The sequence below is a fragment of the Ahaetulla prasina genome, chromosome 1, assembly GCF_028640845.1.
Source record: "Ahaetulla prasina isolate Xishuangbanna chromosome 1, ASM2864084v1, whole genome shotgun sequence".
NCBI classification, from domain to species: domain Eukaryota; kingdom Metazoa; phylum Chordata; class Lepidosauria; order Squamata; family Colubridae; genus Ahaetulla; species Ahaetulla prasina.
This window is the reverse complement of record NC_080539.1, coordinates 135,086,681-135,097,019: the sequence shown is the minus strand read 5'-3', so window position 1 is coordinate 135,097,019 and position 10,339 is coordinate 135,086,681. Positions and strand designations below refer to the sequence as shown.

The 10,339-nt window shown below is 39.6% G+C and overlaps 1 long non-coding RNA gene across 1 annotated transcript; it reads left to right on the top strand.

Moving 5' to 3' along the window:
• The first annotated feature begins 212 nt into the window (after positions 1-212).
• LOC131194928 (uncharacterized) lies at positions 213-8,625 on the top strand. Its single transcript, XR_009154351.1, has 3 exons — positions 213-693; positions 4,954-5,069; positions 8,093-8,625. It is a non-coding gene; the product is annotated as an uncharacterized LOC131194928 (long non-coding RNA).
• Positions 8,626-10,339: the final 1,714 nt, after the last annotated feature.

Genomic DNA, 10,339 nt, shown 5'->3' with positions numbered 1-10,339 from the left:
CCTTTTATTTCTTCTGTTTTTGATTAAGATGCTGGAAGAAAAACATAGCATTATTTTTGTAGGCAAGTACAATTTATAATAGTTTCAATCATGGTGGCAATTTAGAGCCACTGTATTCTGTGTGTATTGAAGGAAGAAATTGCTGGCTTCAGCCGAGCGCCTGGGAAGTGAAACAACTGTTCAGTGAGCATTGCTTACATAAGGAGGGAAAATCAAGTTGGACAGGTTTGGATACATTTGTTTGTTTTTCAAACAGGGACTGTGAAACTGACTAGAAGGATTAAGACTAGGTTTGCTATTAATGCTTGCCTATATAACCACCCAAAAACTAAGTTTGTTTATTTTTTTTAACTGAGATATGAAGCTGACTAAACTCTGACTAAGAATCATTAAGATCCAGCTGGCTGATAGCATTGCCTTTATTCTTTCCACAAAATAATTAAAACACAGCAGATACTGAACAAGGTTTTGTTTACATCCAGAAGCTGGGAGGCATTGTGATACAAGACTAAAGCTGATCCAGAAACTGACTGTTCACAAGACTTAGTGTTGTAAAACAAACACACAAAGCCAATTTTGCTCTCATTTCGGATGAACTGGCAACGGAAACAGAGAAATGCCAATTCAGCCCTCAGAATGAACTGATGTCATGGAGCAAGCTGGCCCAGAGCTGAAATGGAAACATCAGAAACAGTATGTGCCACGAGATTATGTGCCACGAGATCTTTCATCCGTTATCAAGATGTTGTTATTCGAATTGAGTAAAAATAAAATGGTTTAAAATGTTCCACGACTGGATAATGAAAGGCTCCAGACCTTTCTTTAATAAACATTACTGTATTGGAAAGTTAAAAAATTTCTTCCAGTGATTATGCCCTTTATAAGATCCAGAAGCTCCAAGTTTAATTACTGCTATGGTACACATACTTAACTGGGAATAATTCCTATTTGCACACAACAGGAGGCCTTAATTTGAATCAAAATGCATAGTATCGCATTGTAGTTGTAAATGTTGTACCTTGATGAACGTATCTTTTCTTTTATGTACACTGAGAGCATATGCACCAAGACAAATTCCTTGTGTGTCCAATCACACTTGGCCAATAAAATTCTATTCTATTCTATTCTATTCTATTCTATTCTATTCTATTCTAGTTCTTTTAAAGTTATGGAGCCAAGTGCATTTCTGAAGGGAGAATTCTAGAAACCCTTTATTTCTAGTCATTTCTAATCTCCATAATAACGTAAAATAGTTATGCTGGTCCTCTTCTCGCTCTCTACTGAATATAGAAATGTTAGATGGCATGTTATAATCTATTGAAGGGCACCTTTAGAGGGGCCTTAACCACCTCCTTATGTGTGTCTTCATGTAACATTTTGATCAAGCTGTTGCGCCTGCCATTTGGCCTCTTGCCTCAACCATAGATACCTGAACAGACCAAAGAATATGAATGAATGCTTACTCTGATCAATCAGATACACTTCATGGCCTACTATTTTCATGGAAATTGAAATCATTATACACTGTTACAAATAAATTCATCAAAGAATAAAGATAAATGGGAAACAGTAAAAACCCAAAGCATGCACACTTAATTTGCATGCTAATAAGAAATGCTTAATAATGCTTAATAATGCTTTATAACACAAGATTGGCTCTATTAAGAGATAGAACAGAGGCAGAAACAAGAAATAGGGGAATTATTATTATGCATATTTCTATAAAAATATACTAAAAGCAGCAGCCCGTGTAACGGGGTGAGCTCCCGTTACTTGTCCCAGCTTCTGCCAACCTAGCAGTTTCGAAAGCACGTAAAAATGCAAGTAGAAAAAATAGGGATCATCTTTGGTGGGAAGGTAACAGCGTTCCGTGCGCCTCTGGCATTGAGTCATGCCGGCCACATGACCACGGAGACGTCTTCGGACAGCACTGGCTCTTCGGCTTTGAAACGGAGATGAGCACCGCCCCCTAGAGTCGGCAATGACTAGCACGTATGTGCAAGTGGAACCTTTACCTTTATTTAGATTTAAAGATTAGATGTTGAAAGATGGTGTCACTATGTTTTAATGATATTTATTTATTTATTTATTTATTTATTTATTTATTTATTTATTTATTTATTTATTTATTTATTTGATTTTTATACCGCCCTTCTCCCGAAGGACTCAGGGCGGTGTACAGGCAGCAGTAAAAAATAACAATACAATGTACAATTTAAAATAGAAATTAAGAAACTTATTATAATTAGCCTAGCATTTTAAAAATTTATAAAACTAAACCCCATTTAAAATAAATAACAAATTTAAAATCAATTAAATTTAAAATTTATAAAAATTAAAAAATTTAAGCCAGCCCCGCGCGAATGAAAAGGTGTGTCTTCAGTTCGCGGAAGGTCCAAGGTCAGGTATTTGGCGAAACCCGGGGAAGCCTGCTCCAGAGTGTGGAGCCCCACAGAGAAGGACCTTCCCCTGGGGGCCGCCAGCCAACATTGCTTGGCGGACGGCACCCTGAGAAGTCCCTCTCTGTGAGAATGCACTGGTCGGTGGGAGGCATACGGTAACAGCAGGCGGTCCCGTAAGTACCCGGGCCCTAAGCCATAGAGCGCTTTAAAGGTCGTAACCAAAACCTTAAAGTGCACTTGGGAGGCCACAGGTAGCCAGTGCAGCCTGCGCAGGAGCGGTGTTACGTGGGAGCTACACGAGGCTCCCTCTATCACCCGCGTGGCTGCATTCTAGACTAACTGAAGCCTCCGAGTGCACTTCAAGGGGAGCCCCATGTAGAGAGCATTACAATAATCCAAGCGGGAGGTAACGAGCGCATGAGTGACTGTGCACAAGGCATCCCGATCAAGGAAGGGGCGCAACTGCCGAACCAGGCGAACCTGGTGGAAGGCCCTCCTGGCGACGGCCGTCAAATGATCTTCAAACGACAGCCGTTCATCCAGGAGGACACCTAAGTTGCGCACCCTATCCTTTGGGGCCAATAACTCGCCTCCAACAGTCAGCTGCGGCTGCAGCTGACTGAATCGGGATGCCGGCATCCACAGCCACTCCGTCTTGGAGGGATTGAGCTTGAGCCTGTTTCTCCCCATCCAGACCCGTACGGCTTCCAGACACCGGGACAACACTTCAACAACTTCATTGGGGTGGCCCGGGGTGGAAAAGTACAGCTGAGTGTCATCAGCGTACAGCTGGTATCTCACCCCGAAGCCACTGATGATCTCACCCAACGGCTTCATGTAGATGTTGAACAGAAGGGGCGAGAGGATCGACCCCTGTGGCACCCCACAAGTGAGGCACCTCGCGATCGACCTCTGCCCCCCTGTCAACACCGTCTGCGACCGGTCGGAGAGATAGGAGGAGAACCACCGATACACGGTGCCCCCCACTCCCAATCCCTCCAACTGGCGCAGCAAGATACCATGGTCGATGGTATCAAAAGCCGCTGAGAGGTCTAATAGGACCAGGGCAGAGGAATAACCCCTATCCCTGGCCCTCCAGAGATCATCCACCAATGCGACCAAAGCTGTCTCCGTGCTGTATCCGGGTCGGAAGCCGGACTGGAACGGGTCTAGATAGACGGATTCATCCAGGTACCGGGGTAGCTGTCGCGCCACGGCACTCTCTACAACCTTCGCTTCGTTGGAGACTGGACAGTAATTACCCAAAATAGCTGGGTCCAAAGAGGGCTTCTTGAGGAGGGGTCTCACCACCGCCTCTTTCAAGGCGGCAGGGAAAACCCCTTCCAACAAAGAAGCATTGATAATCCTCTGGAGCCAGCCTCGTGTCACCTCCTGAGTGGCCAGTACCAGCCAGGAAGGACACGGGTCCAGCAAACATGTAGTGGCGTGAAGCCTCCCCAACAACCTGTCCACGTCCTCGGGAGCCACAGGGTCAAATTCATCCCAAACAGACTCAACAAGACGTGCCTCCTCTCCCCCGCTTGGATCATCCCAATTTCGGTCCAGACCATCCCGGAGCTGAGCGATTTTGTCGTATAGATAACCACTAAACTCCTCAGCACATCCCTGCAAAGGGTCATCCCGCACCTCCTGGTGGAGGAGGGAGCGGGTCACCCGAAACAGGGCGGCCGGGCGGTTATCTGCTGACGCAATGAGGGTGGAGGCGTAAGAACGCCTAGCCACCCTCATTGCCACTAGGTAGGTCCTAGAGTAGGACCTAACTAGTGTCCAATCAGCCTCGGAACGACTGGACCTCCAGGTGCTCTCTAGGCGTCTTCTCCGGCGTTTCATCTCCCTCAGCCCCTCAGAGAACCAAGGGGCCGGACGAGATCTACGCCGGGTCAGAGGCCGCAAAGGCGCGACATGGTCCAAGGCCCCAGCCGCAATATTGTTATTGTCATTAGTATGGAGTCTCAAACTAACAACTAAATAACTATATTTTAACATAAATATGCATAATAACATTACAATTACATGAATATGATTAAAGTAACAAATATTAATATTAATCTTATTACTTGTATCCAAATGAATGATACCCAGATGCCTCATTGTTCATGTATTGATACTGATGTATATTCTGAAATAAAATTTATAAAACATAAAAAAAAAGGAAATGCTTAAGATTTTGCAATCCAGACTTCAACAGATTTATATAAACCAAACAAATAAATGAAATATGTAAATAAACAAATACTTAAAAAAAAACACAAGCTGGTTTCAGAAGATGCAGTGGCTGCAAAGCAGATCATATTGTAAACCTCCAGTGGGTAACGGAGAAAGCAAAAGATCTACCAAAAAATATTTAATCTTGTATTAATTACACTATGGATTTTGAGTCTGTAAATCGCAATACATTGTGAATCACTCTTAAAAATGGATGTACCAGAGCAACTTACCTACATTCTGAACAATTTGTATACTGTCTACAATGGGAAAGAAAAAAGAGACTCAAAGCTGAATAACATCATCCTATCTAACTTTTATGCAGAACATATCATGAGATATGAATCATGAATTAGAAGAAAGAGAAACTGAAATTAAAATTGCAGGAAGAAATATGAAGAATGTCCGATTTGCTGCAATCTCTTGGTGAAGGTTAAAAAAGTAAGTCTGCTGATTTGGGGGTGAATATTAAAAACCCAAGATTATGTCAAATGGAAATATTACAGTACTAACCCACTACAAATAGGTGAAGATAAACAGTAGTAGACTTTATTTTCTTGTGCTAAAAAAAACTATAACTGTAATTATTACATGTTAAAAATCTGCTCTTTAGGTGAAAGAGAAATCAAATAGCAAATCTAGACAAAATATTAAAGAGCAGAGATATATTTACAACAAAGGTACTTATTGTGAAGGCTATGTACTTCCAGTTGTTACAAATGTGTGTGAAAGCCAAACTATTAGAAAGGTTGAAAGAGGAAAAATTAATGCTTTTGAACTGTAGTGCCAGAGAATATAATTGAGAATCTCTTGTATTATAGTAACAACAAATAATTTATTATTAGATTAAATGAGACCAGTTACTGGAAACACTAATAATGAAGTTAAAGCTTAAATATCTCAGACAATTAACACAGAACCAAACGTTTTTCATTACGATGGTGATGCTTAGAAAAATCAAAGACATAATAAAAAACCAGTTGGCAGAAGATAAGATAGTCATTACCACCGTTACCATATTTTAAAAAAAAGCTTATAAAAACTCAGAGAAGTTGTTACTGGCAGATTATTCTGTGAATGAGGTCACAAGAACCAGAAATGGCTTGATGACTAAAAAGCAGGTCATTCATTAAAATCAACGTCATCTTGTGAATACTGTTTGACATACAGAAATTTTATAAATTATTTGAAAGAAAAATGTTTACCTGCATTGTAGTCATCTGATTTCACTTGGGTCATTGCAATCCTAAATCCATTCACTGTGGAATAAGCCTTATTCAATAAAGTAGAAAAGACTTTCAATTTTCAGAAGACGGCACTGTTCGATACTGAGAATTCTATTCTGGATTTTTTCTTGTTTCCCCCTTTTTTTAAAGAGCTGACAAAAATCCTATACCATTTGATCCATTTTCAAAACTACTAATCGTTTCTAAAGATTTTGGCATTGATGTTGTCTTTGCTAGAGAATTTCAATGCCCTATTCCCTCTGGAAAAGAAAAGGAGGGGGGAGATGAAAAAAGGCACAGAATTATTGGAAGTAATATTATAGCTTGGGAAAAAAATAGCTCACAAATAAATTGACCTAATGCGTATTATTTTTGTCAAATTATTTTTTTGTGTTGTAGCACTTGAGACTGAGTTCACATTATCTGCTTCCACTGTTCTATTTTTGTTTTACTATTAAATATAAACAGTGGATGGAATCGGGGGGAATGATAGGAGCAAAATTTTATGGACATAGAACTGTATAGCATTAGCATTATGATTTTGACCGTAGAGCTTGAGAAGAACCACTGCAATTCATCACAAATATGAATGCATATGAAGTATCTCCTTCTACCTCCCTGTCTCTCTCTCTCCCTCTCTCTCTGTCTCTCTCTGACAAGGTAGATAAATGCGGACATTGTGGTTTAATGGATTTTCAACTGCTTAATCAATTAATCCAAAATGTGCTTGTAAATTGATCTGAATCATTATGGAACAGACTATCAATTGGGATCCTCCAGGGCTTTATTCTGTTCCCAACAGTATTCAAAATCTTCAAAAGCAATTTATAGGATAGTATGGGAAGGATATATGACAAGCTGGGAAAAGAAAAATAGCATCATGCTCAATGGGTGAAATTTATTAATTGAAGGGAATTTACTCTGGATAGTACTATTTGTCTCTGCTACAGACTTTAACAAAAAAGAGAGAGAATTTAGAATGTTTGGTATTGTAAAGGAATTCCCACCCAATTTATTCAGTTGCTCATCCTCCAAAACTAGATATATTTTAAAAAGAGGAAAAGAAAAGAAAATCTGTGTTCCTTTTTCAGCAAGGAATAACCAAATTACTTCCGAAGGGAAGTATGGGCATGGCACTTGGAGCCCACGTGTGAGTTTTAATGCTCCATAAATATGAATTTTTTTTGTTAAACATACTTAGACTACATGGTCTAAAATTTGTGTTTATGATTGTTACCATTGCGACATGTAGGTTGCATAATATTTCTGATTGTCTTTTTTCTTTATTGCATTGTGTTTAATGCAATGTATGGAAATTGGGAGATATGCTGCTAAGAGCCATTCATGACTGAAGCTCAGTCATAGATAGATAGATAGATAGATAGATAGATAGATAGATAGATAGATAGATAGATAGATAGATAGATAGATAGACAGACAGACAGACAGACAGACAGAGACAGACAGACAGACAGACAGACAGACAAAATAATTCATACCCCAGCTGCAATGTGATCACCAAACTTTCCAATTTCTGTTTAGAAACATTCCATCTCTGTGATTCTTATATTTCCAAATGAACCTTTTTTCCCTTTCTCCTACTAGATCATCCTTTCCTTTTCCTGATTCCTCTTCCTTCCTATAAAGTATGAACATCTTTGAAAGTCTTCCTGAAAATCCCATGCAATCAGAACCACAGGATTGCAATAATATCCCTATGTGAAACTGTTGAACATGTTTAGCGCACCATTTTTAAAAATGTTCCAATAGGCTCAGAAAAAATATAAATCATTATAATCAATCAGTATAAATCATTGGCAAATCCATTTATTGAAACTTTATGTAAACATTACCTCTACTATTTGTTTCCGTTATTATTTAGTATTTGACATTTTTATTTTGTGCATATTGAAGATTATAAAACTAAAATATTTAACAAACATTGCATAGATTTTTGGATTATTACTAATTGGTGGTTAGATCAAATGTTAATTGTTTATTACAATTAATATAGTGAATCAATTAAATAATGAATTTACTTATGTCTGAAATGTATAGATTAAGAAACAGTAACATGAAGATATCCTCCAAACTTAATGTACTGTCAGCCCTGGAGGCCATCTTTTACTTTGGCTCTTCAGGGCTGCCACACTTAGTGCTGTGGGAAACTGGGAGGGGGGGTTGCATAGAGTGGTGGAGATACGTAGCCACAATAATATTCTTGTTGTGGTCCGCCAGCAGCCTGCAGAACTGGCAGCAGAATCGGGCAGTGAAGAGGCTGGGGAGGACAATGGGCCAGTCCTGGAGCCAGGACTCTGCGTCGGAGGCAGATATGGGGCCAGGATTATCTGGAAGCGATGCACGGACTCTGGAGCCTCCAGAAGCGGACAGTAGAAAGGCAGAGGAACAGAGGAGCCTGTTCCTAGTGCACACATGCGAAGAGCTGCCAGAAGGCAAGAGCAGCTAAAGCAAAAAGGATGACTCGGGAGTAACGCCAGGAGATGACTGGCCCTTCCCATAAGGCTTAAAAGAGCAGCAATGGCTCTTGAGTTCTTTGTAGTAAAGCAATGTTGCTGCAATTGTTTCTTATCTCCTATTTCTGAACTTCATGGGGTTCTTGCCAAGAAAAGCCTTTGGCAGGGTGCCAAAGAAGACAAAGGTTTGTGATAAGGCCGAAGGATTTTTTCTGAAGGACTTTGTTTTGGACTTAATTTGGACAAAATTGAGAATGAAATAATTCTCAGCTGTTCTAATAAAATATGTTTGCTTAGGGCTGATTGTGTCTGGTAATAACTACTTGGACTTAATTTGGACAAAATTGAGAATGAAGTAATTCTCAGCTGTTCTAATAAAATATGTTTGCTTAGGGCTGATTGTGTCTGGTAATAACTACTTGGGCCTAGGTCACAACAATTCCTTTCTCTGAGAGTCAAGGACATTCGGGCCTGCAACTGGAGTGGCATGACTGGGAGGCATCTCCAGTTGGGACGGTGCATTGATTGGACCATGTGATGGACATGTGGGTGCAGGGGATGGGACCTGGACTTTCCTTTGGGTAGGCAAAACCTGGAAGCTTTCAGATTCAAGTTTTCCCAGATGTGCCAATATGACATCTCTAATAAAATGGAACTTTGAGGAACTTTGAGCCTCGGAGTCTTCTTTTATTGGTGGTGTTACTTGGAACCCAGACATGTATATAATTACACAAATATTTCATCATCACAGGAAGTGAATTAATTTGTCACTATATGAGAAATATTTTATTTATTTATAAAATTTGTATTTGCCCCTGGCCTTCTCGTCTCACAAAAACGGTGTGAACACTATACACTATATACTTACATACATAGTTACATACATACACACACATATTCAGTATTAAAAACTATAAAAAGCACAAGAACAAAAGAAAATAATGCTAACTCAAATAATGATGCCATTGCAAATGCCATCGGATCTCCCAGGCCTGATGACATAGTCAGGTCATGAGAGATTTACGGAATGTTAACAGGAATGGAGTTCAGTTCACTTTTGGAAGGAAAAAATTCCATAAAGCAGGCACCACAGCATAGAAGGCCCACCTCCTTCTCCTCCTTAATTTACTGTTAAAAAGGAATAATATAAGAATTCAGCAAAGATAAATAAGATTTTAACTATGAGTTCCACTAGATTACACAGTATTCTTTTGAGCAAAAAAATTATAATTAAAGTTATAATTAAAACGATGCAAAATATGCTTGGCAGAAAAGCAAAAAGATGCACAGTAGTTGTCTCTAATATAGAAGTTTTACAGAAATTTCCAAGCAATAAAAATTAGGATATAAACATGGAGGCTCCAAAACAGGTTTTATAGCTGTTAAAAATAGATATACTCTACATTCTAAAATTACATGTAAGAAAGCTTTATTATAAATGACAATTCATTTGAATATCAAATTATTTCAATTATGTGAATTGATGCTCATAAACTCACAGGCCAGAGTTTATATAAGCAAAACAAGTGTTTTTTTAAAAAAATTTAAACAGATAAGTTTTTCAAGGTAAATTTTACTACTTTTTTACATTTAAAGGTAGTCCTTGTGTTATGACCATTCATTCAGCAACGGTTCAAAGTTGCAATGGTGCTAACAAATGGTACTTATGATGAGTCTTCATAGTTCCAGCCGACAGTCATGTGATCACAATTTGTGACATTCCCTATAGGCCAATGATGGCTAACCTTTTTGCCATCATGTGCCAAAAGCAAGGGGAGCGAGGGGGGTCATGTGCACATGTGACCACACCTGTAATTCTATGCGCCCAACCCCCCCGCGCATGTACGCATGACCTCCTTGCACTCCCCTCGCTTTTGGCATGCAATGGCACGATGGGCCCGGTAAGTCCATTTTTCGTCCACCCTAGGCTCCAGAGACTTTCTAGCCGGAGCTGAGCTTGCATGCCCACCGATATGGCTCCGCTTGCCACCTATGGAACATGTGCCATAGG